This window comes from Dermacentor variabilis, chromosome 4 (assembly GCF_050947875.1).
Source record: "Dermacentor variabilis isolate Ectoservices chromosome 4, ASM5094787v1, whole genome shotgun sequence".
Taxonomy (NCBI): Eukaryota; Metazoa; Arthropoda; class Arachnida; order Ixodida; family Ixodidae; genus Dermacentor; species Dermacentor variabilis.
Genome location: NC_134571.1, coordinates 34,407,617 through 34,435,208, shown reverse-complemented (window position 1 = coordinate 34,435,208; position 27,592 = coordinate 34,407,617). Strand labels below are relative to the sequence as shown.

Sequence of the window (27,592 nt, the reverse complement as noted above, 5' to 3'; positions counted from 1 at the left end):
ACTTCCCGTTATTCAAGCGTCATTATGGCACGGGTAAGTCCGCAAAGTACCTGAGAACAGCGAGTCACATATATCGGAGCATCTCAATCGGCGATGTTTGCATATATAGACGCGTTTGCCGAAAATGATCGACAACTTTAATCATAAAGCGTATGTCGCAATGGCCATAACATAAACTCTGACGATGCCTGACTGCTTCTCACGCTTCTCGGAAACTGCAGCTTATGTAACCGTAATGTTTACCGGTAAACACTAGCGGCGAACGCTATATGCGCGAAGGTGAGCTTTCTGGCAGAAACGCGGCCTCTTGCGTGAGCCGATACCGGAGGTAGTGCACAACCGCGCCAATAAAGTTGCATCATTTTCAGGTTTTCGTTATTATTTCACACTTTTAATATTTAAGTCTGAAAAGATTTAACATAAAAAAAAAACATGCGCTGTCGGTGTTTTATTTGTTTGTGAGCTGTCGTTCTCTAAATTCCGAGGAATGACTTTGCCAAGAATGTAAGACAAGGTATGAGCAACGTTAATGATAGAATGGTGTGGAAACATAACCGGCATATACCGCATGTCATATAGCAAGGCGTGGGATATACGTATACCTAAATATATACGGCATTTTTCGCTCACGGACAACTCCGCCGACTCCGACGCCGACACCGGATTTTCTGCGACACGGGGCACTTAAAGGGCAACTCCGGCGTTTTTTTAACCATATTAGGATATTGTCATTTTCAAATGGCATTGACAGTCCTGTCACCGGTAGGGTGGTTCAATTTGCTTAGAAATTTATCAATAATATTAAGTAACCAATAAAACAGATACCGAAACGGGTAGCAGTTTCGTGTGGCATCACGAAGAGTCGATGACGTCAGATCGTACACTACCATAATGTAAACACGCAATACACGTGGCGCTAACGCCAAAGAAGCGGAGCTTACGATGTCTCCTAACGACACACAGTGCTTTTACAGAACTTTCGAACTAGACAGCGGCGATTTCAGCGACAGTGGCGGTGTAGTCTCTGACGTCACCAACAAACGGTGGCTAGTGAAAAAGTAATGGGTCGAGAACATGTAACCAACCTTTAAAATCCATATTCAGGAAAGCTAAATTATTTGCAGTCATACTGTTTGGCACAGATAATCAGAGTGCAAAAGAGAACGTATAAAGCTTTCTTAAGATCAGTGGACATCGAAAAATCGCTTCAGTTACCCTTTAATGCTATCGCGTTAGAACGCTCGAGTGTGATCATCCTCGTCAACACGAAACCTGGACCAGTGTAAACGTAAGGATTCCTTTCGCTCGATTCCTCTCTTATCATCCACCACTCGGGACGAGGCGATCCTGCATGGTGACAAAGCAGACGTGACGCCGCTCGGACCACTGACGAAGCGCGAAAAGGAATAACATTAGAACAGAATCGTTATAGTATACCGGCCCTGGAAGACGCGTTTATTTTCCACACAAAGAAAGAAAACGGAGAGGCTTGGGACACACAAAACCGCTCAAGAACTATTTTCACAAGGTCCCATCTTCCCTGAAAAGGTCGTTGATGCAGACAGAGCGCTAGCCCATGCAGAGAGCTGTGAAAGGGGTGCTGCAGCCCGTTTTCTTCAAACCTGAGACCCACTGGAGCGAGTGCGATGCATTTCAATAAAGGCATCGAAGAAAGGTACTCTCGAAAGGTATATTCTCGAAGAAAAAAAAATGAGAGCACCTAATAATAACGCAGATACTAGAGAGCACAATGTTTAATTCCCCCATTCCCCCTCAACACAGCATACCTTTCTTGTTTTTGGTCTTTCTGCGGTTCACACACGGTAACCCTTCGAGGATGGCGGCTCAAAGGAGCGGCGACAGGACAGGCAGAACGCGTTGACAGCCGCAGCTTCCCCGACTGAACGTTGGAAGGCTGTGCATGCGTCCGCGTGCGACCTTTTGCTCGGGAGCAGCTCGCGGTCATGAACAAACGTGCAATGGCTGGCGTTCATCGTCTATCGCGCTGCTCTATGACATCACAGACGGCGACAAAACTGAGCGCGCCCGGAGAGCCGCGAGAGAGAGTGTTATCTTTTATGTGAGAGTGTGGGATGCCTGCTGCATGCAGCGGAATTTGTCGCGCGTGTTTATGGTAGCATTGTTTACAAATTGCGAACAAAAAAAAATCACCGCCTTGAAGATGGTCGAACAGCGAAGCTGTGTTAGTTACACCGAGTGTTACAACACAGACGATGTCGGTTTCCGCGTATTGGGCGCGCACTTCGGGATCGGCCTCCCGGCGCCGCCATTTAAACTCGGCATCTCTGGCGCGCAGCTCGATGTCGGCCCTGCGATGACAAGCCCGTTCACGAGCCAACTCTCGTTGACGCTCGCGGTAGGCAGCCTCTTCTTCAGGAGTTCCCACTACTCGTGGTCTTCCCATAGTTGTAGCTGGGGTAGAATGTGCGCAACCACTAATCCAAAGAACCGTATATCGGGCGCAATTGAGGCCCACCACGGGAGATGCGGGCGCTGCAATCGTATTGACGACTGGTTAGATTGGTCTGACGATTGACGTGGCTGCCGGAACTTCTTGCTGGCGCAATAAGTGCCGGCAGCCTCGCGCTCCTAGTATCGCGTTTCAATCGCTGGGCACTGTTCGTTGGCCGCAAACCGCCAGCATAACACTTGTTTCTTTCGCAGCAGGGTGGAATTAATCGTCGATAAATTCGATGCCGATCTGGCTCGATCGCCAAAAATGCACCGTGTCACAACCGTATAAGATTAGCGTTTAAGATAGTATTGTCACAGGGGAAAAGGAGTTCCAACCCCTTTCCCCCTGTTGAGCTCATCTTTTCCTCTCCCGCTAAGTCACGTGGCCCCTTTTTAGCGAAGTCCGACATCGACGGCACAGGGTCCGCATAAACAACTTCGCTGTAAGAGTGTTGCAAGGCCCCTTTAACAGAAAGGGGCTAAAGGGACTCAAAACGCAGCGTTCCTGTCTTTTCCATGGATAACACCTCAACCGGCGCGTCATAGTATCTACAGGGGAGGAACTTCAATACAGCATTGAGCGATGCGTATACAGAGCGACCCGGCGCGCATTTACCGTCATTTCCTAGTTGTCCCACCCTCTTATGTCCGGCCGCGACAACATCGCCATCGTAACCAAGTTTCTTTCAAAACGTTAATGCTTTAAGCGACCTTCCTACTTCCGTTCTTCCCGCTAAAGGAAGCACACACTCGATTAGCTGCAAAGGATAAAAAAAAAGAACGAAAGAAAAGGAAACGTGGAACACACGCCCCACCCCCACAGCGGTGCTTGCAGCTAATCCTCACGCACGCACCTTGCGGAGCGCAAGGTGCGTGCGTCAGGTGCGCGCGGCCGAGGCGGCGGTCGCCCGCACCTGCTTCACCTTGCGACCCCGAGCGGAGAACGCACCGACAACATCGCGGTCTTCGGAGTGGCTCTTAGATGGCGGCAGACTCGTTGAGCGTGAGAACCGCGTCACAACGCCACTTTCACGGTCTCCGCGTGCGCGTGGTACGACTCTGCGCGCACCGTTGCAGAGGGTCGGACCTTCCCAGCCAAAGGCGCGGTCGTGCCCCCTTTGCGTATCATGTTAAATGACCTCTTCCTCCCTGCGCTGCTGTCGTGCGGAAGTGTGCGTGCGTGCTGGCGCATGCCTCTCGATGGCTCGTATGCACAGAGGTTCTCTTTGTTCACACGTGGCGGGTGCCCGCGAACGCCGGCCAATGATTTTATCAAGTTATATCACACACGCCTGAAAGTAGAACGTCGTCAGCTGAGCAGCATTTTAACTGCCAAGCCACAAAATATACAAATTATGTCATACGAAACAATGCCACTGATATCGTGATTGTTGCCGAGTCCTGGCTGCGTTTGCAATGTAAGCATGCGAGATCGGCCTCCCTCTCAAGAGCGTTCGAGCAACGCTGCTGAAACAGCGGGCGGACCACCCGCGTCATATATTCAGCTGTGGTCACGCGTACAGTGGCTTCGTTTCTTTCGGCAAATGCTGTACACGTTGCGATTTCATGCACTCCCGCAAGCGCTAAGGTATTTGCGCGTATATATTCCGTACACCTGCAGCCGGCGTTCGTCCGCGTTCTCAAGCAGGCCGATTCAGCATAGCCGAAAGATCAATCGCCTAACCAAGGTGAGATCGTGCGAAAAACAACTACGCGCGACGGAATTGAGCACAATGAGGGAGTGGAGCGCGCATATGTTCGCGCTGGCCGCGCGGTCGCTGGCCGGGCCGTTAAACTGAGCATCCGATACCCTCACACATTTCGAGCACGTATACGCGTATACCGACATGGATAAATGAGGAGGGATCGCGACTGTTCAAACAAGCGCATGCGTAAAGGCTGCAGCTCCTTCTTACGCGAAGCATTGCTGCGTATGCTATGCTGGGTACTAGAAGTTAAACTGGTATTTTGGATAAAAGAAGATGTGCTAGCTGCGCAAATGCTGCTTGCATACACGGGTGGTTTACATGCTCTGGCGGACAATTTTTTTCGAGCATGTAGAGTCAGCAAATACACAATTAACGAAAAATTGATAATTCTTGAATTTCGCGATTACGGTAAATATATTTTCGAAGATAATCGTATTCGAGGACAACTTCATTTTATTTGACATATAAAAAACGATTGTGTTTTAAGGAACACTCGGCGCCGTGCATCGATCGGCGCCATGTATTAACCGATCAGTCACCTTCGCTAATACTCCGGTATTTCCACATTTAGGCAGCGTCAACGATCCGCTTGCCATCGTCGAAACACAGCCTACCCGATCATTACGCGCAGTCCGAAATTGGATCTGGCTCGGCCGTGTGGCTTGATGGACCGTCTCTTTCCTCCTCCCAGGTGTGATTTCTGCAGTGCGAAGCACTGAAGTGCGGAAAGAGCGGTAAAAAAAAAAAAAAAGCGAAGGAATAGCGAGAGAAGGACGAGCACGAGCGCTGCTATGCCTTCTCTAGCTATTCCTTCAATCTTTTACCTTTCTTTTCGCGCTGCAGAAATTACACCGTGAACTTAAACAAACTCGCCCCCCCCCCCTCCCCATTGCTATTCTTACTCTCTTTCCTCCATTTCTTCGAGACGTGTCACCACTTGAAGTCACCGTGCCTTGTGCAGGACGAGACTGGAACGTGGGAATCTGTGTGTTCGCCCGGTAAAAACTACCAGAAACTGGACTACAGTCTACATACGCCTCTATTTCATCGCGCACAGTTATTTGGCCCTCCCCCTACTACTTGGGGACCCGCGCTCCTTTTTTTTTTCTTTCCTTTCTTTCTTTTTCCCCGTCGCGCGAGCAAGAGTGCAATTTACGAGACTGCGCGATGGCCATTCCGGCTGGCATTACGCTACGCGTGCACACACACACGCACACGGTCCGAACGGCAAGAAAGCAGACAAGGCGGCGCACGCAAGCATACCGTGCTTGAAGTGGCACAGTGCCCGGCGAAGAGAAATAAAGAAGGAAGGAAAGGTGAGGCCCGAGATGGTGTAATGGGGGTGGCGTCGAGCCGGGTGAACAATGGTCTCCTTTTCCCACGAAGCGGTGCGCGCGTGCGCATCCTGAAAGGCGAGCGCGCAGTGCGGCCGGAGCGCTACGGGGGCGTGGCGCGCACCAGAGTGCGCTCAATCGAAATGTGGGAGGGAGGGGCGGTGTCTGTCTTCGCACTGAGCAATCTTCCGTCGTCGCACGATAAAGGGGGGGGGGGGGGGGGGACCGTCTCGAACCAAAGCACTGCCCGAGGTGGCGGTGCTGGATCGAGAACAAGAACGGGGCTCGAGGTAAAACGACGTCCGTGAAATGAGCGTATGACTGGCCCCAAAAAGATGAGGACGCGAGAGAAAAGAGGAGGAAAACGGACGTGAAGTGGACACCGACTTCCTTGGGGCGGTCCTTCAGAATGGAGGCCGTGTCCTGCGCAGCGGTGCTCTTGCAAGCGTCGCAATAGCGGGTACACGTGCACAATGGTGTACGCCTCTCAACGCTGGGTCTCCACGAACGCAGTGTGTGAACGCCGCGGTGGAAGCTACATACGGGGCGTGCTCTCGAGACTGAGCGGACCGCGCTCCAAATCGGGTTGACGGACGTCTCGGGGGGACAAGTGTATGTTTACGTGATAGCGCTCCTGATTGGGCTGACGCCATCTGCAGCTTGCCGTCGAATGTCACAGAGGTAGATTGACAAATCAAAGTAATAGGAATGAGCGTTGCATCCTACCGACCGCTTTTTTTCTATAAAGTTATCTCTCTCTCTCTCTCTCTCTCTCTCTCTCTCTCTTTCTCTCTCTCTCTCTCTAGCAACCGCTGCACGTTGCTGGCAGCATGGTGGATCGCTTTCCGTCTCATACAAAAGAGCAGGGCGATTACCAGTATGGAACTGTAACCGCGCTGACTGCAGTATTGGTTGGGCTGCATTAACGCATAACATACCTGCTCGTGTTAGCCTGCGAGGTTTGTCCATCGAAATACCATTTTTTTACATAGCCGCATTCTTGAGCAGATGCAGTGACAGACATCAGCACTTCTGTTTTTGGGAGACCAGCGCTTAGATGAAGCACACGGAAAAGCAGGACACAGATATTGTATTCCTCCATTTACCCATGCGCGATTACCGTTGAATATGGGTTAACCGTCACGCTCGGGTCATCCCGAGGCAAGAAAAATGCACCCAATTTAGTCACAGACAGCCAGACAAGCATGCGGCACATCGCTTTTCAGAAACTTCTGTAGTCGCTTTTTTTCCCTTTTTTTCCCTTTTTTTTTTACGTGGTGCCCTCACCTCAATTTTGTTCTTCGCCCAAGTTCCACACGCGAATGATCGCGCGTGCAGGATATATACCACTGATGTGAACTATTTTCGTTTGATTCTTGCAACACTGCCTTGCATCGTATGTATACGCCGCTTGCTACCAAGGCCGGCATTCGCAAAACTTCTCTTACGCAAGTATACTATCCGCAATTGGCCGTCGCCGCCACGAACGCCTCGTCATCAAGGTCACCGCCATCATCAGTTGTAGGCAACCGAACACCGAACAATGAGGAAATGCTCTCGCAGGGATGTTTTGCCAACACAAGAAGGGTCCATCCGTGCACGTGTTTTATGCCGGGCTGCGATGGGCCGCCCAGCCACGCTTCTATACACACTCGCCTCGTCCGAGAGCCCGAGACACATGCGCCTACAGTTCACAGGCTACGCCGTCATTTGTCTGCTGGGCCCGTTTCCCCCAAAACCACCGTAACAGGCGTGTCCGCGGCCGTATCCTCATTTCTATTGACAGGGCTACGGAAACGCGAGGGAGGCGCCGAGCGCCGCGCGTTATGTGGAACCCTGCGGAGCGCCAAGATCGTTGTTTGACGTGTTCGGTCCCCTGTACAGGGAAGTTGACTGGGTTTTCTTGGCGTTGTTATTTTTCACCGCCACGGGGGGCGGGGGGGGGGGGGGAGTGATATCTTCCGACAGAAGAGAGAAGACGGACTTTCACGCGGCTTCGTCGTTTCACCGCTCTGTGTGCGTGCGGGAGGGATCTGCTGGTCGTCGCGCCAAATAACACGGCCGGAACCCTCCGGGTCAGAGGTCGGCACTTCCTTCCTCTTCCCAGAAAGGAGGGAGAGAGAGAGAGGGTGCAGCCAGTGGGGCTCACCATTAGGCCACACGCCCACGGAACGATGATGGCCTAACGAAGGAAGCGACGCTCCGGCCGAAAAGTCCGCGTCGCCCGCCGCTGCAGGTGCACAGGGCTCGGCCATTATGTACCGGCGCCGAAAGCTTCACGTGTGGCAGCGAGCGAGGGTGATGGGACGGCGTTGTGGATACCTGTTCCCGCGCCGCCGTCGTCGCGAGAAGATACCGTTTTTCCCAAAGCCCGCGGGCGCGGGTGGGCAGTTTGTGTGCTGTACCCTCCGACGCGCTTCCTTTCCGCAACCTTAAGTTTTATTTCGCGCTTTCTTATTTTTACGCGTCGGCTTTTCTCTGCGGATGGTTGATTGGTAGGAACGCGCGACGCTTTCCGAGAAAAGAGGTGCCCAATAGGACCACACCCCCAGATATATAGGCATGCCGGCGAAGAGACGCTCGGATTCGTTTCGTCGAAATACCTGGGAGGCTTTCTGACGTCACCGACAGGATTCTGCGGGTTCACACGGGGTGACGTGACCTCGCGTACGGACACGTCATTTACCGCTAGCGACTGCGCGGGTGAGCTAGACGTCGCCCACGGGGCACAGACCGCTTACCGGTCAGTTTAAGCACAACAAGCGGGTCGAGAGAGCTCCGGCATTGCTCGGGTCCCGCACTACTGACCTCCGAAGGTAGGCATACGGAATAAAAGTCATTCTGGCGCGTTGCGTTCGCCGAAGAGAGACAGGCACAGGTCGCACATTGTTGACGGTCAGACATCAACGAAGGAAAGAAAAAAAGAAAGACAGAAAACAGTGAGCAGTTTTGCCCCAAACCGCGAAGCAACGGCGATAGCTACGCAGCATAGCCTATATGAGAACCGCGCCTTCCTGATCCTTCCCTTTATTTTCCTTGCTTTCACAAAAAAATATCAGAGCAGTGCGCTTTCACGTTGTGCTTCGACGTATGCTGATGAAACAGCACTGGTGATAGTGCTTCGCCCTTTTCTGTTCTAGCTCTATAGAACTGTTCGCAAGGGAACATGTTAGGTAACTGCGATGTTAGACATCTCACTGGCGAAGCCAAGTGACCGATTGCAAACAGCACTTGCGAGCAAAAAACAGATCTGCCCATTCTGCCCCTGGTTTCCCACAGCTGCGCTATCTTTCAGCACCTTTTGTTATAGGAATGAAAATATTAGAGGATATTTAGTTACAGTGTAGAATTTACGGCTTAATAGAAAGTCCTAAAGGCTAAAAATAAAAGAATAATAAGAAAAGGCAAGGAAGACCTAAAATTTACGTGCTCACAACGCGCACACGATAATGCGCAGCTTGCCCTTGCAACTTGCTTCTTTCTTTTCTTTTACTTTCTTTTTCGAAGGCAATTTCTGCATACAAGCTTCTGGGCATTCACTTGAACAGCGGTAGCCCCACCCAGAAGCCAATGCTTCGACAAGAGGAGTTGTCTATAAAGGTTAACTAACTCCTGGGCTGGGGCATTCCTTGTTCACCCATAGCTCAAGTATCCACATCAGCCCAGTAGCCCTTCCGTCTTTGTGATATAGGCTCTTTAAAACGAAAATTAGGTTGGCCATGTGATCGGAGTCCGCCGCCTTTATCTTGAACACACCGTTCTAACTTAGCTCTAAGCATCGAGCGCGAACGGAAAAAGTGCGCGATACACCGAAGCATACATGCCCTCCTCAAGCCAAACAACGCACAAAACAAAACGTAAGAAAAAAGCGGAAACCATAACCCATTACTCTACGACCATTCACAACGCAGACGCGAAAAATTCCTTTCGAAACACGACACGTATATAAATGTATATTTTACTACGTCACCTGACTAAACTACCTTCGCTGCAGCGCCGCACAAAGAAGGCTGGAGCCGCAGATCATATTTCATCGGGCCGCCTCGTTCCTGCGCAAGCCGGTCCCCGAGACAAAGAGGAAACAATGAAGGCTCGCAACAAACCGATAAATAGTTGCGATGCCCCGCATACGAAGCGCTGGCAGAGTCTGAAAGTATGCATATATATATATATACGAGAAGCAGGAGATCGCCGCGCAAGCACCGGCCTCCACAAGTGCACAGGCAACGTTCATAGGGCAAGGACTTTGTCTCCACGGGTGCGTACCTCGCTGCAGTTCTCCTCCATCACCTTTCCCCCCGCCCCTTTCTGTCCCTCGCCGCTATTTAGTGCTTGGACAATTGGGCTCGCTGTAGCTCACTAATTAGTAGCGCGGGCGACGGCGAACGATCGTTGCCTGCATTGTTGCCATCGTGAGGAGGATAAGGAGCGTGCGTCTAGAGGGGGAGGGGGGCGTTGTCGCAGCCACGCGCAGGACGCCAGGCCCGCAAGCATTTTATCAACATGCAGGAACCCTCCGCGGCACATGCGCCGTCGCTCGGAAACGTCGCTGCTCGGAAGGCATGCGCCGACAGAGAACCAGATCGGAAACTGCGATTAAAGAGATGAAGGAAGATAAAAAAGAAAGACAGAAAAGAAAGGGAACGTCGCGAGTGCCACCAGCGCGACGGCGTCCTGTATACGCGCGAAGGCTTCGATATTCGCCGCCTTATCCGCCCATCATTTGCGCCCGCTGCCGACCGTGTAATAAAATTACGGACCTAAACATCAGCTCCCCCTCCCTCTTTTCTTTTCTTCTGTGCCTTATATTTTGGTCGGTTGTTGTTTGAACAACGACCAATCGTGCTGCCAACCACTCCAGCACAAAAAATGGTGCGGCATATATACAGGTACGCTATATAGCACTGGAGTCCGTCAGCGGTACACTATAAGAGAAGGCAGTGTCTTTGGAGGCGCTGATTGGAATTCTCAGTGACGTCTGCCATCTCTCTCTCTCTTTCTCTCTCTCTGAAACACATGCACTATTTTTTTTATATATACGAGCGATCAAGCACGCGGACAAAAGGAATTCCTTTCTTTCATCTTTTCTTTTTTTCGAGTATGTAAGATCAGAGCGTGTGCCCCCGTAACGTTATTTCTATATTACAGGGCAGAGAAATGAACCAAAATTGGAATTCACATATAGACCCACTGCGATTTTCTGCCGTTTTCATGCGTGCGTACGTATATATGTGGCGTGCGGAAACGGTGCACGACCGCCTGACAGGCGCAGGCGCCTCTCGGCAAGGAAGTTACGCTGCGTGGCCGGAAACCATTCTTCCTTCACCGAGCGTAAGTGGCGGAACCTGCACTGATAGCGATAGCCGGTGATTTCCCCGCGCGGAAGACGCATGCGCAGCAGCGATTCGCTAATGCGAGGCGTGCACGGCAATTTCGTTTCTGTGTTGCCGCCGCCGCCGCTGTTGTCGTCGCCGGCGAAGGTCGCGCGGGGGGTCGGGTCCACGTGCGTGCCCCACGAGGGGTCAGGGGTCGAGCGCGGCAGCGACGGGCCATTACTCGCGCACACAGGTACGAAAGACGGAGGGGCAATCTTGGCGCCACCGCTTCGCTCGCCTATGTATAGGAGAATATACACGCGCCTCCTCTAACGAGCAAAGCCACTTCAGAGGCGTGTAATCAAACCTGGCTTAACTTGGTCCCCGGCGTTAGCCTCTGTTCACTGGAAATGTTTGCTCTCTATACTCCCGTTATATGTAGTCACGTGTGAATAACACCTTTTGCCTGCCCTTTATTCCGCGGTTTCTCTGCTAAAATAAACCGTAATGACGTAAACAATTGAAAAACGCGGAGTGGGAATGCCTTCAACGCCTTAAAGAAGAGCACCCTGCAAGTACCCATCGTATTCAGTTAATTCTGGGCGGGAATCGTTTTGCACAGTATTTGTCAATATCACGGGGGCTGCGCCCCATTTACTTTTAGAAAAGACAGTTCTAAATTGTGGGGTTTTACGTGCCAAAACCACTTTCTGATTATGAGGCAGGCCGTAGTGAAGGACTCCGGAAATTTCGACCACCTGCGATTCTTTAACGTGCACATAAATCTAAGTACACGGGTGTTTTCGCATTTTGCCCCCATCGAAATGCGGCCGCCGTGGCCGGGATTCGATCCCGCGACCTCGTGCTCAGCAGCCCAACACCACAGCCACTGAGCAACCACGGCGGGTTAGGTCAACCATGCAGTCAATACGAGCATCGTGCGTATACGTATATTATACGACGCGTATACCCACGCGTGGTGAACGCAGATCTCTCTGCCACTACTGTCTCACTTCCCCATTTTTATTTTATTGCCACTGCTTTCGTTTTGCTGAACGTGCATCCAATTCAATCAGCAAAGGGACCAGGGAAATTAGTGTCCGACAAGACGTCGTTGAAGAAGGAACAGGAAAAAGGCGAGCCACGCGGCGCGGACTCGGCAGATCGAATCTCGCGGAATGTTATTAAGGTCAGTGTCGTGCGTACGATGAACATCTACACGAAGCAGCTCCACGCATGGGCGTGACGGTGGTATGTAGTCTCCCGCGCACTTAGCCGGCATAGCTGGCTATACGTCAGTTGTACTATACGCGTGTATACGCAACTCGTGCGCACGAACAACAGCAGCAGCAGCAAACAGATCGCCACGATCCCGTTCTTCTCGCGGATAATGGTTCATTCGTCTTCCACACTTTGCGCGCGGCATATATAAGACAGCGGAGCGAGCAGGTCGTCGGGCGCCGTGGCTCCGAAGAACTGGACCGGCGCGCCGAAAACTGAGCCGGCGAGCGCGTCTAACTGTGCTGCTGCTACGTGGCTGCTCGCTATCGTCGAGCGAGGCGTGCCCTGTTTACCTGAACTGTTTCCTTCTTCCGTCTGTTTGTCGTGCTCTCGCCTCCTCCTTCATTTCGTTTCTCTTTCTTATGCCTCCCACTGATTACCGCGCTGATGGCACTGAATGCCCCGAGGCGGTGGGTGCCCTCCATTCTGGGTGATGAGCCGGAGGATCCTTCCTCTCCGCTGGCGCCGCCGGTCTTCCTCACAGTGCGTGTCTTATTATCTGTTCGTGCCGCACGTGTTCGATGACTCTAATACATCACTTAAATGCAAATCACTTCTTTCGTGTTGCAAGCGAATATTACCGGTCATCGCTGGATCAGCTGTTATGGCGCTCTGCTAGCTCATTCGAGGCACGCTATAATAATAATAATAATAATAATAATAATAATAATAATAATAATAATAATAATAATAATAATAATAATAATAATAATAATAATGACGACGACGATAGAAAGCTTGCGTGCGTTGCTGTCACAAAAAACAGTGATAGCATGAGCATACTCGCGCGACGAGCATCGGCAGTCGAACCCTGAGCCTGTCTGCTGGAACGCTTTCACCTCGAGGTGAATTTATGCCGTTGCAAATCCATCTCGGGATGAATGCCTTCCAGCAGACGGGTTATAGTTATAAATTAATGGAGTTTTCTGCTCTGGACGCTTCTGCGAGGAAGTCAGGACAGTGACAGTGACAAAAAAAAAAGTCCCAAAAGCGTTCTTCCTGCATTCCCTCGTATATACAAGCTATGAAGTTATCCATCCTTAACATATCAGCCTATCTTATCTGCACTGTAGGACGAAGGCCTTTCCTACAGATCTCTAATCATCCCAATCCTGTGTCAGCTGACCTCACCCTTATGCCTGCAAATTTTTCTAATTTCACAACTCCATCTCATTCTCTGCCATTCTCGGCTGTGATTCGCTTCCCTTGGCACCCGTTTTGCAACTATAACACGGGTGTCACACGGCGCACTTTTGATCGCGATCAAGTCCGATCCGGATCAAATTTCTCGGTCGCGATTGGTACGTTACTTTTCGTAAGCTGCGCGACGGAGCCAATCGCGGTCGAGGATTTCGATCCCGATCGGACATGATCATGATCGAAAGTGGTCGTGTGACACCGGTATAACAAACCACTTTCCCTACGCATTACATGGCTCACCCAACTTCATTTATTCCTCTTAATTTCAGTTAGGATATCGGCTGTCCCCATTTGCTCTCTAACCTACATCGCTGCCTCCCTGTATCTTAACGTTGCTTCTATGATTTTTCATTCCATCGCTAGTTGAGCGGTCTCAAAGTTCTCAGTTAATCTTAAAATTTTCTGCCTCATGTGTTATAGTACCGTTACAATTCACTGCGTAATTTTTTTTTCAACGATAGTGGCAAGCTGCCGACCATGACTTGGTAACGACTACCTTATGCATTAAGCAGGATCAATAAATCACTCCTGCTGTATTATCCAGTCCCATTATTCATATTCCCCCCTTTCAATTTGTTGCTGTCAGAGAAATGGCCAGCTGTAGCGGCGCTCTGGAGCGTGAACTCGATTCAAGTATACTTCACGCATGATGGCTTTTTGTGACGAAACAAAGGCATGGCGACTGATTGATAAACCTCCCCAGTAATCGAATAACGTTCTATAATCGCGACCAACATTTCTTCTTTTTTCCCCCGCAAGGACAATTGGCTCGGGTAACGTGAGAAAAATGAAGCAAGCGTGCCCTCTTGGATATCTCGTCAGCACTGATCAGGGGGATGATAGTTTGCATGCTTAGGCAACCGTTCATGAAAACGAATGGCCTCAACGACCGATTGTAGGCGTGATGTGATGGACAACCGCAACGTGTTCGCGCTGATAGCGCCTTCCTCCCTCCCTTTCCTTTCTTGCTCTTCATCCCTTGACCTCTTCACCTACCTACTCCCCCCGCCCCCCTCCCCACGCGCGTAGTGAAGCAAACAGGACGCGCCGCTGGTTGAGGTGATTCACGGTGTCTGCCGACCGGGAAAACCGGGAAAGGGAAATTCTCAGGGATTTTGAATAGTCTGGAAATACTCAGGGAAATTGTGCTTCTATATCATGGAAAATTGGCTGTAATTTTATTGAAAGGGAATGAAAGTCGCGCCAATGCTGGCTCGAGTAACAGAGAGGAAGCGTAACGAATCTTTTTTGACGCCGTGTCGTCGGCTGGAAGAGTTGTCAATGTACAGTTAACGACCGATTTTCCTGGACGCCCGATTTTTGGGACATGCCCTATAATTCGGACGGCTTCGCGGCATCACCACGTGCCCCATACAGTCGGCGCCTAAAAAACGTATGAATTTTCGGACACAAGAACCCTTCCCCATCCAATTTTCCTGACTTACTGCCGTGACCGCAGGTCCGAAACGGCATTAATCAAAGCTACCACCGCCGCCATTTTGATTATCTCAGCGCACTCGCACGCAGGTCCGCTGGCAGCCGTAGCCACCACCGCGGCAACGATAGGGCTAGCAACTTCGACGTTCGCTACTGTTAGAAATTCGCCGCTGTTAGCAATGACGTAATCAGGCTTTCTAATCCTCGCCAATGACTTCGAAGTTTGGAAAGCACGACGCGTTAAATTATGCCAGCTTCCGAAAGTAAGCTTCACCTCAACACAGTAATATTACGCGGTGAAACATACGCAGAGTATTGCGGTGAAGCTTAACAAGTGTGGGAAGGGGCAATTGTCACGGGAACAGTATATATTCCTTAAATATATACGCGTGCACTCGCCATCCCCTGTCCCAGTACGAACACCGATATGCCTAATAAGTGTACTGACAGGCCTTCGGAGCTTTTTCGGATGTGCCTGTGGCGATTTTAGCCCTTAAGGGCAGTAAAAGACATGCATTCATTTTTTCGAACTGCTCGATTTTTCGGATGTTTTCGCGGCCCTTAGAGAGTACGAGAAATCGATGGTTGACTGTACTAGTGGCCAAGAGAATGCTTCTAATGGTCCGCGGAAAGAGGACGATAACAGAAAGGACTGACGCACAGAGGAACGAACGGTAAAGGAAGTGTGCAGCCGCTTCTTTGAAAGAGCTTGAGCTCAAAAAACACTTGGCTGTTGCCGGCATGCATGTGCCCATCATCCAAACAAAAGTAAACTCGTTAAAGCAGCCAAAGGCAACACAGAGACGTTGTGCGCAGGCTGAAAGTATGTCAGGACAGTTGAAATAGACTTTCCAGCTGCTGAGAGAGAATCTCACTTGTGAGAAAGTTTGGGTCTCATACTAATGAGCTTGCTATCAGTTGATAGAAATAGCTCATATTCGAAAATATTTACTTCTGTATCCACTCTTATTATTCGCATTTGAAATTGTTCGACTCGATTTGCAATGAGCCTTACGAGTTTTTCTGAAGCTATTTTATTTACTGTGCATTTTAAGCCTTCCCTTCTCTTTTCTTTTTGAATAAAGTAACACTACTCCTTACTATTCAAACTGGATTAAGTCGTTTTCAAAATTTTTTTAACCTGCATACTAGAGAGTGACAGCATTGGGTGACATTGTATCAGGCCGTCTTGACATAAAACAATGTTCCGTGGCACTCAGGGGATTTGGCAAAAGCACTCAGGCAAAACCTGGAAAACTCAGGGAATCTGGAAATGCCAACTTGGTAGAAACCCTGATATTCCTACCTTTCCTTCCTTCCTCCTCGTTCAAGCAACAAGACCCTCCACGAATATCAACCGCTGGTATATGTAGCGCCTTTGTTCCGAGGATGCCGCGAGGCCTCAGAAAATTTTCAAATTTTCGCGGCTTACTTGTTTCGAAATATTCTGCGAGCAGTTACCTTTCCAGTAATTCACGTGCGCAGGTACTTTTACGGTTTTCTCTCCACTATCTCCATGATATCGCTATTCCCTTTGTACTCGCTTCAGTTCCAAAAGTGCCTTTCCCATATTCATTGTTCAGTGTGGACTCTGTATACGACACGTCACACACAGCGCGGGATTTGTCGCGTTCCGCGTTCTTGCTAAGGGCGTTTAGCGTTAGATGGTCGGCACGTGGTTCCAGCGCTGCCAAGCCCACACTAGGTTCTTTACCTCGTCCCTCTATCTGTCAACTTTCCAATCCATCTTCTGCCTTGCCCATACCTACGCATCAACCTAGGTTCCCTTTGCGCCATAGGATACTAACTAACAAGCTAACTAATTACTGACCGATGTTCAGGTGGCAGCCGCGCGGGAGACAGTTATGGTGCTGTCAGCGGGCTTCCCACCTTCACCCTGTCAACCAATCTCTCTCTCTCTTTACACACACCCCCGCGAAGCACTTCTCCTCTGTTAGCCACCGATCCTGCCTTCTACACGCAGCGTTGCATGCTTGTATACGCGTCTTCGAAGTCGTGCCTCTCGCCGCGAGGCAGCTCGTATATATAATCACCGCGAAGACACGCGCTTCGCCCACCACGCACGCGCGCCGGTCTTCCCCGAAGGCGCGAGGCGGCTCACGCGACGCGTGGCTTGGCGTCGTGGTGCGCGCGGCATCGCGACGCGCTGGTTGCACCGGGCGCGAGGCTCGAGTAATGCCCCAACCACTGGCACGCGCTGGAAAGCTTCGGCGCGCGCCGAAGGGTCAAATGCGTCAAAGCGTCGGTCGGGAACTCGCTGAAGCGGAACGTCGCGCAGCGATTATGTCTACTGCCGATGCTAGAAGTTTGCCGACGCGCGGCGAAGCTGCGCCGGCGTGCACCAATGAGAGGCTGCGACGCCTCGCAGGCGTCAACCAATCGGAGGCTGCGGAGCCTCCGGCTGCTAGGCCTGTAATGGCCGACCGTGCGGAGACGCCGGCACCAACGATCGTCCGAGTTTTTTGGACGCACGACGCGCGCGACAGTGTTCCTGAAAGACAGTGTTGTGATAGTAGGCCGACAACGACACGATCAACCGACCGACGACCGTGGGTTGTGGCAGTGCGACGTGGATCTGAAGCGACTTCGAACGACGCCGACTAATCCAACCTGCCCACTGGGTTCCGCCGGGCTCGGTACGATCGTCTGCTAAAACAGCCAACCGAATCACGATTGCCGCAACGTCTGTGCTTGTTGTATGTGCATATTCTTGTGCTCAAAACGAATGGAAACACGTTTACGAGCTCCGAAGTCTGGATAATCAACACTCGCCTATTGCCGATGTTGTTTACGTTACGCGTAGGCCTAGCGCGTCCATCGAGTTCGTAACTGGCGAGTGAACGAACTCACCTGAGAAACTCTGTCGAAGGAAATGAATTTTCAGGTCCGTTTGGTGCTGCAGTGATTTAAAATATGGCACTCTTGACTTCGTGTGACCTGTGATGTGGTGAATGAACCGTGTCGAAGTTGGGTTGGTCAACCGCGGCGTGTTTCGTGAGGTGTCGGTTGACTCAAGTTTAACGGGCAAGCTCTGCGCTGTTTCCAGTGGTAAAGATAACTTCCGAAAGCGAAATACACTAGTTGCCGAACTATTGGAAGTACTTACATAATCAGCCGTGCCGCCTGTTTCAGCTGACACTGCGCTCTTCTATTCGGCATGTGAATCCAGTTCAGTACAAGTTCACTGTACTCATTCACTCACTTCTTTCTAGTGCGTCCGTCTTTTGGGCTAGTCGGGCATAAATCGCTCGTGAAGTAATCAAGAACACTGACGCACTGAAGCATACGTGACAACGCAGTCATGTTTGAGTCAGTGTGTCGTTATAGTTGAGCACTGCAAAAAGAAATTATCTGTTTGCAACGTGTGCCCTGTGTGCAGTGCATAGCAGGACCTGCATCATGCAAGACCTATGCATGTAGCAGCGTATACCACGATTGCTTCGATGCCCGCTTCAGAAGCAGCAAGTACTGAGTCAATGAAACTGTAATTGATTTCTTATCTCACTTTTTGCTTATGGAAAGTGTAGATGGTGTGAGTGCATTGTGGGGAAGGTGAAAAGGTGTCATCAGTGTTTTGTGCAGTCAGTATGCTTAAACTGCTGGAATCCCTTCAGCCTCTACTAAAATGTTTCTTGCTGCGATACTATAAATTGTAGTCAGGACAAAGATCTACTCAAAACCAAGTTACTAATGCATCTGCGGAGAATGTGTTTGATTAACAAGTTAACGCTTCCACAACAACAATATGCCGATGCACAGCATATGTGCTTACAATAAATACATTCCGTAAAGGTGAACGACTGGGCCTACAATATCAAACTTTGTAGTAGCACTGTAAAAAGGGCTGCCATGCGTATCAGCTACAACGAAAGTGCTGCATGTCCAACCTTCTTCCTTGGAGGCACTTCTATAAAGACTGTTCGGGCCCTTCCCATTCTGGGTGTAGCATTTAGCTGTTCTCTCAACTTTTCCGCATATGTCACCAGCACTGTATGTAAGCACCGGCCCTTTCTTGGGTTTGTGTCCCGTGTCTCCCTTCCCTGATGACCTAAGGTTTTCCGAGCACTCTACACTTCTATCATTCTGTCACGACTTGAGTACTGCTCATCAGTATAGTTCCCGTACCAAACTCGCGACGCTAACAAACTCAAGCTTGTTCAGCGCCGGACAATACGCACCCTTTACTCCCGTCTTTTCGGTTGTCACAAGCTCATGCCAGCCTTCGAGGATTGCCTCAAACCCCTCAAGTAGCACACCCTGCAATACCAGCAGAACATTGCACTAGTCTATACTGCAGGGTGCTTGACGACTCTCTGGACAGCACTAATATTTCTTCAGTTCGTCTGAACAAGTGGTCAGCACAGTCTGAGCCCTCATCGCGCCTCTATGGCCCGACACCACAACTCCATGATTATATCTGGCATGCAGAGCTTTCTCTCCACCCCCCTGGCGATTTGGATTCTCCTTCCTTGGAACCAGACTGAATTGGCACTCGTGTGTGTTGTGCACCTGTGAAATGTGTGCGTGTGTGCCGTGCTGTGTTATTGAGCAAGTGTGTGTGCACATGGAGAGGAAGGAAGTGTCTTCTGCATCCTGCAAATTCCTGCTCTAGATGGCTGGTTATCAGATGCTCTAACATACAGGCATCAGCCTTCTTTTTAGTCTAGTGTGCCAAGTTACCACTAAGATTATTATTGTTGTTATTATTATTGTTATTATTAGAATCATCACTTTGACCACGTTGATTGTGTTGAAGCCAGCGTGACACATAATTCAAAATATTTCTGGAGCTTTGTGGGCTCTCCCTTCTAAAAAGAGTGCCAAAGATGTACGTCTTCTTCATGAAAATAGTGGTGTTGTCTCGAACACTGCTGATGCCTTTACAGAACATTTCTGTTTGCTATATGGTGTGAAATATGCTTCAAGTAACCTTCCTTCTCAGTCTGGCGCAGTGTATGCTAACAGTCAATGAAAACCTCGTTTCCAAGTATATGAAGTGCCTTAAACTTTGCCTTAAACTTTCCCTTTCTTGTGGTGCTGATGGTATTTCCTCCACAGGGCTTAACCCTTTGAGACGCTGTCTACACAATCGGGCACAGCAGGAGCGTGCATCAATAGCAAAAGCACTGATGAAAGTAATGGTATTTAAAATGTGTTTCATACATCTTGAAACACTTATTATTGGAACTGTGCTGCAATTTTGAATAACGTGCAGAATGTTTTAACAAAATGAGTGGGAAGGTAGACGGCTGGGTGTTGTTACTCTGTGTCAGTACGTTGTATGTAGCGAGTTCACTTCTTTCATTGTTTTTTACAATGTCGTGCACCAGGCATAATTGTCAAGTGGCTGGATAAGTGCTTTTCAAGCTTTTCAAAACACAATATAGTACATGTTCTCATATTTTGTGTTCCTGTAGTGAGTTTTCGCATGGAGTCGAAATTTTGTAAACTTGACAAAACTCGCTAAACAATTGAAAATTCTTAATATTTGCTGCAGCTGTACACTTTCTACGATTCTGAGTATGCAAGAGATGTGGTGAAAGCAACTTTTCAATCAACGGGATAAAGTGGTGTCTGAAAGGGTTAAGACGTATGGAAGCATACTTGTTCCTCGTTCTCACAAGCATCTTCAATAGTTCCCTAAAGTCTAGTACCTCTTCTAGCACTCGGAAGGTAGCATGAGCATTGCCCATGCACAAATCAGGTGCTGGATGTGCAGTTACTAACTGCCGACCTATATCTATCCTCCTCAGTGCGTCAGGTGTTTGAATCGATATGGGATTCCTCGCTTTCTGTTAGTGCTAAGAGCATTTTAATAAATGAACAGCATGACTTTGTGTGCCGACAACTTAAAAACTATTTCAGACTGTCAACAGTGTTCACCACTGCATCGACTTCCAAAAAGACATTTTTTCACTCTCAAACTGGTGCAGAAAAAATAAGTACTCTTAAATGCTTCCAACACTAGGGCATTAAGTTATATGCACAAAACGCATCATGTGAAATTTTGATACACCCTACGTGATGCTCCACTCCTTAGGCTCGATGAAATGAAAGATCTTGGTGTGTACTTCGACAAAATGCTAAGCTTCTCTTCACATAGATAATTACACAACATGCCCTTCACGCTCTTAGAATTGCATGCCGTATATTGCATGATTTCCACTCACCTGTTGTGTTTCTGAAATTCTGCTGTGTGCCTCCAACTACTAGAGTATGCCTCTGTAGGAGGGGGGTGCAAAGAGCAAATCTAATTCTGACCTCATTGAACGCATCCAGAATAAAATGATGTCTATCTTCAAGCACCACTTTTGCCATTCTGGCAACCACAGCTGAGCCTTCTCAAATATACTTCAACTCGCACCTCTAGATTCAAGTCTTAATTAATCGCACCTTTTGTTCCTGTATAAGGTGGTCCATGACATTATACATTCCTTAAAGCTCGTTAAGTGCACCAGTACAAAGGCTCTCTAGCTGTTCCTGGGCACTACTATGAAAATTTAAATGATTGATTATTATCGTAGTATAAAATTGTGCTTTTTAAGTATGTACTAGTATACTATTTTAGTGCAGTAGCTTTTGTGCAATTAAAAAAAGGGCATGAATTAAGAAGAGAGATAGAAAATGATAAATGAAAGGTAGGGAGGTTAGGAGGCACGATGGATGCTGACCTTGTTGGAGAAGGACGCCTGTGGTTGTCGTTCTGGCATGAATTAGGAAAGTGCAATAATATGCTATGTGCCTGATCATATGCATTGTGCTATTAATTTCTTCTGAGTTTTAATAATGGCTGGCTACTGTATGCAGTTTCGTGCAATAAAATATGCCACAGCAATTATTGCGTGCCTCGCAGAACAAATTGAATATATCTTTCTCAGTCAAGACATCATAGCAGGCTGAAAACAATAAACTGCAATTTTTCTTTTTGTGGTGACAAAGTGTATAAATTGTGAAAATAACCTGTTTATATATTTCTTATACTATGCAAATGAGCTGCTCCCATGCATGCGAATAAGTGCTTCAATAGTACGACTTGGCAAAGGGCAACGAAAGACTCCTATTAAAACCCTCTAATTCTCAAGCTTGTATTATCTGACGGTATGTCATTTCATTAATGTAAAGAAAGGCAAACTTGATATGTGGAAACCAGTTACAATAGAACATGGCCCTTACACTGTGAAAATGTTTTGTAGCAATAAACTCAATGTGAAGGCCTCCAGATGCGTTGTTGATGCATAACAACCTAGAATAATAGAGGTGCTCCATGGGCTAGATTTGGCAGAATCAAGAATTGGGGGGAGACAAGATACGAATTACATACATTTTAGCTATTCTAGCTTTTTTTTTTTTTTTGTGAGTGCTACATGTTTTGCTGATTTTCTCAGAAGCCACTTTTTCACGTTTCTCTCATGCACGAACAAGCATAATTATATTGACACGGATGCTTTATCTGTATCCGGTTACCGTATTTCACCGGCTAAAAAATGTTAAAACGTTATCGCTCGGTGCAGGATGCGCCTGAACGTATCGGAAGTTTCGCGAATGTTATCGATGGTTCTGCCTGTTGTCGACGAACCTTGCTAATCTGATTGCATACGCGACACGAATTGTGTTGTAGTTTCTGGAAGGCGCGCGGGCACCAGCGAATAGGCCAACTTTCGACGACTGACGTATGCAAACCGACGCGCTTGACCCGCAGATGAGATTTTCTACGATTGCCGACATTGCTCGCCGCTATCGTTGCCATTGAGCCGGCACTATTTATTTACCGTCACTACTACGTGGCAATATTTCCAACACAGATTTTTTTCAGTTATACCATTGCACGCCTAATTCTTACATAGTTGGCTGTGCAATAAGCTACCAAAAAATGAAATGGTACAACAGTTTTTGATATATGGCATCGTCGTGCAGGTGTTTGCAAAGCGATCTTGCAGACAGACGACGCGCGAGCGCTGATGTCGATATTTTGTACACTATTGTTACTTCAAAAATAAAAACGAACTGTTGCGGCAGGTGTATATTCATTATGCAAACGTGTTTTTTGTATCTAAAAGCACATACAGATCACAACCTTATTGTTTCAAGCTTAGTTTACAGCAGGCTGTTTTAGGCCGAACTTTGACAGATGAAGACGGAATAGTCCAGCAACAGTGCGCCGCAGCCGAGGAGCGAGCTTCGGCGCGCGTCGGAGCTTGCCTCCAGTGGTTGCGCGCCCTTTCCCTCCAGCCGAAGCGAAGCGACGCGTTCGCTTGCCAGCGCGCGCCGAAGCTTTCGGCGCGTGCCAGTGGTTGGGGCATAAGGAGCTCCTCGCGTTGAACGCCCCTGCGGTGTGTGTGTACACACGCACACACACATGCGCACAGCCACGGCGTGCGGCCCCGTTCGCGACCGTCGTCCGCCACGCCCCGTCTCGCCCGCATCCGTACAGGAGCCGCTCCCATTCCCATAGCAAGGCTTCTGCTTCGCTATCGGCCTGTGATATAAAAACGGGAGCGGTGGCACGCACTAATGCATCTCCGAAAGCCGTCCCGTTATTCGATACAGCAGGCGCACGCTCGCCGCCGATATAGCTGTTGATGCGCCAACGGCTCGCGGCTTCCTCCCATCGATGGCGCGACACTCTATTTATTGGTTTGTTTACCTTATTGTTCTTGCTTGCTTATTTGTTTGTTTTTTATCGTATGAGAGGATGTTCTGAGATGATCGTGCCGCAGATAAATCGTGCACCAGACCGACCCCGTTTGGAGATACACGCAACTGTGTACTAGCACGGCGCGCATCTCCGCGGCGCGAGCTCGCCGTAAGTGGTCGTCGTCGTTTAGCAGGGATAGCGTGCCGCTAATTCCGGGTCGTTGGGGCGATAATGATAAGAACCTGTTTAGTCCCGCTTTATTCGACGACACGAATGACTGCGAGAATGGCCTAGAGGCAATCATTTTTTCGATGAATTCGTATGTATACGGGGCCGCCAGGTCTCTGTACCGTCGTGGTTGTCGCTGCCGCTCCGCGGTTGCACGAATCCCGTGGCCTTCCAGTTATCAGTACATCAGCTGACCGCGTCACTCCGTTCACCAAGCTTCGAGGCCGCTCACAGAGCTGTCACGGGTCACGTGCAGGGTAGCTTCCCTCAGTATACCGAAGGTTTCGCACGCACGCGCACGTACTCGCGCACACACACACACACACACACACACACACACACACACACACACACACACACACACACACACACACACACACACACACACACACACACACACACACACACACACACACACACACACACACACACACGCGCGCGCGCGCGCACGCACGCACATTCAGCCGCCGTGCGCGAATTGAACTGAAGCAACAATTGCGCAGCCCCGTTCCCACGAAATTTCGACCCGGGTACCGAAGGTTTCTTCTCCGGGCGTTGGTTGAAAATGCAAAGGGCCTTATCGTTCCCATTCGTTCCTGCAGCAACGGACGCATTTCTTTCTTTTTCTCTCTCTCTCTCTCTCTCTGCCTCCGCATAGGATGCGCTAATTTACCACACTGACTCGCTCTTATTTCTCAGCGTCCATAGCGCCGCGCAGCGGCTATCAGAGCAAATTTTCGCACAGTGCAGCGCATAACATACGAATAACAGCTACAAACAACCAAGAGCTACTTCCGCCACTTCATTCTTTTCCCTCCAGGCCTCCTATTCGCGAACAAGAGGAGAAAATATACGGAGCACACACTGGTGCGCTTTGAGGAGGACGCGCTCCAGAAGACAGCAAATAGCCAAGGCGCTGCGCGGCGCGCACTGAGCTCGCAAACGAGCGCGGCGCGCTGATTATTACAGGAAAACACAGAGGCATGCGCAACCGTTTCGGTAGGTGGGGGGGTCTTCTTTCCTCCCACGCCCTCCTTCACCTCCTCCTCCTCCTCCCTCACATTGGACAGTGGACGGCAGGGAAGGAAGGGAGGGAGGGGGGGGGGCGTACTGCGCAGGCGTCTACCTGAGCTGCGCGGTCGGCCGGCAGTCCAGCAAGTCTGGACGGCTGAGGAGTCGTCGTTCGTCGATTCACACGAGAATCGCTCAAGCGTCGCCTGCTCCGCATCGTTGTCGTCGCCGCCGCCGTCGACGGAGTCGCTTGCGCCTCTCGCGGACTTGGCGAAGGCGGCGAAACTTAGCGTAGGCACGCTTCCCAACTACGTCTTTTTTTTTTTCCCTCCCACGTCCCTCTAGCTTCTGCGAAGTCTCCGCACGGACGGATAAGTGCGTGACCGTACACGAGCACCCGCGTAGTGCAAGCAACAACACTTCGCACGAGGCACGCCGTTCTCACGAGCAGTATATAGTCGCTCCTTTCTCCACTGGACACGGACGGACTCGCGGCTACGCGGGGCCCGGGCCGGCCACTCACCGCGCGTTTCCCAGGTTCCGTCAGCGAGTCCCTTTGGCTTTTGTTTCGGCATGCTTCCTCTCTCTCTTTCCTTTTTTTCTTTTTGCTTTTCTTGCTATGCTTTCCCGGCGGCCGCCCCGCGTATTTCGTTCGTCTCTTTCGGACTGTCTATCTCTGCACCCTCTCCTCTTCCTTTGTCTTGTAGACAAGATGTCCCGGCGGACAAACCGAGTCCGCTCGTTGAAATGTGCGTCCGAGCAACTCTGTTTGCTACGTGTGTACGTGCAGTCGTTGACAAAATATGCGCGGCACGGCGCGCAAGCGCGACCGGCATTGACGGTGCGCGCACCGCGCTTGGTTTCTCCTGCGTGGCGTATTGCGAAAGCCGCGAAGCTCGCGTGTGATGGGGAGCGAGAATATTTACCGGAGACCCAAGAGGAAGTAAAAAAAAGCGAGGAGAGAGAAAGAGAGCGCTAGTCCTAGAATGAGCATTTCACTGTTAACGCAGTATTAACTTCAACTTTGTCGAGAAGATCTAGTAGATACAGCAAGTTAGGCAGCATCTATGCGTACGAAAATAATCTCTAGGCGATCGTGTCATATCTCAGCTGTAATACATGAGAGGATTATAAGTGTTTTGTTAAAGAGCCTTTGTGTTCACGATGGCAAAAAACTGAAGTTTACCGGGAGTATACAAGACTTATCTATACATGAAGACGGAAGTTTGCGGGAAACCAGCACGCGTACTTCTTGTAATTTTCTACTGCCGCCATTGTGAACACGCGCGAGAGCTAAAAAGCTTATGGCCATCTTTTTTCTTTCTTTTTTTAAAGTCTATTCGCCTTCTATAGTTTTATTATGTCCACAAGCGAACATAATTTGCTTGTAGATGTGCTATACGCGGACACTGCGCAATCGTATTAGGTAGCGATCAGTGCAAGTGAGTATATGTTCCCGAAGATGAAATTTCCCTGCAAGAACGCGCGCACTCGTGAGCTCTCAGCTTGGGCGCGACATGCTCACGGATTTGTTGTCGTATATAAGCGCGGAATATCGCTTCTCAGCAACCTGCAGAAGCGAAATATACGCGATGTCCGGACATACAGGAAATAAACCTCATACGACACATTGTGCCTTAATATAAAATACTACTACTAATAATAATAATAATGGAATAGTTGTATGTTTATTGTACTATATTGAAACAACGGCGGTAACATGCATCATCTGCCTCGCATAAAGGGCCCATCACCAATGCCGTGCATTACGCGTTGTCTTTTTTTTCGTGTTGTTTCAGACACAAGATGTATTTAAGATCGATTGCCCCATTTCTCACGAAACGACCGCGCATTTCCGACACGACCGGAGAAGGGATGTAGTCTCCGCATATACAGCCACGATCAAATTTGTGCAGACTTCCAGAGAAGGGGAGCCTGCGACGCGGTGCGTATATAGGACCGATCACACCTTATAACGGGCCAACACACAACGCGGCGCGCGCTCAGTTTCCAAAAGTAGGCCAGCAACGTCTCGAATCGATCACGAAGACCTGCAGCAGCCTCGGCACGGTTCTCCGCGCCGAGTTCGTTCCTCTTCACCCGGATTCGCGAAGTTGTTTCAGCGCCGGAGAGCGTTCGGGCCTGTCCGAAACGTCGGCGCGTTGTAGCTGGTCGCACCCTTGCACGGCCGGGTCTTTCGCAATCGCGCCACTCGATCGAGTCGGCAGCTTTTCGAGCTGCCGGATGCAGCTCGGCCCGACTACGACGACGTATCCGTGAGAAAAATGCGCGCCCCTTCTCGCACACTCATTCATCTTTCTTTCTTCCTTAACACGCCTCGGTATCTTACTGGTCATCCATGGCGTTCTGCTAACGCTGCCGAGTACAAACGAAGTTGTAGGGTTCGATTCCCCATCGGCTGCGGCCGCACTCCTATGGGGGCGGAATGCGAAAAACGCTCGTCTATACCATCGATTTAGGCGCATGTTAAAGAACTTGAGATGGTTAAAGTTAATCCAGAGCCCTCAACAACGGCGTCTATGATAGCATGTCAGTGTCCTTGCGGCTTTAAACCCCGATGATTAGATTCTTTCTTTCTTTCTTTCTTTCTTTCTTTCTTTCTTTCTTTCTTTCTTTCTTTCTTTCTTTCTTTTTGTTTCTTTTTCCAGGGTAGGCTAAACGTCGCTTATGTTAATCCCGCACAACATAAATCTATCAAACCATCGCCTCTTCGTTCTTTCCTGCCAACTAGCGAAACACGGCATTTACGAATGTTTCGTCATCGTATTTCTTTTCTTTTTGCAAGTATTCCTAGTCGGGTCCAATGAACGGTGAGACAGCGCCCATCATCAATACCTATACTATCGACATGCCTGCGTACACGAGAGTGAAATCTGCGCTCAGCTTGTCAGCCGCTTCGCGACTCTCCACTGCATAATGCGCGTT

The 27,592-nt window shown here is 49.6% G+C and overlaps 1 protein-coding gene across 1 annotated transcript in view; it reads right to left on the bottom strand.

Annotated features, from left to right (window-relative positions):
• fy (fuzzy planar cell polarity protein-like protein) overlaps positions 1-27,592 on the bottom strand; it is a 49,143-nt gene that overhangs the window by 14,744 nt on the left and 6,807 nt on the right. The window lies entirely within an intron of this gene.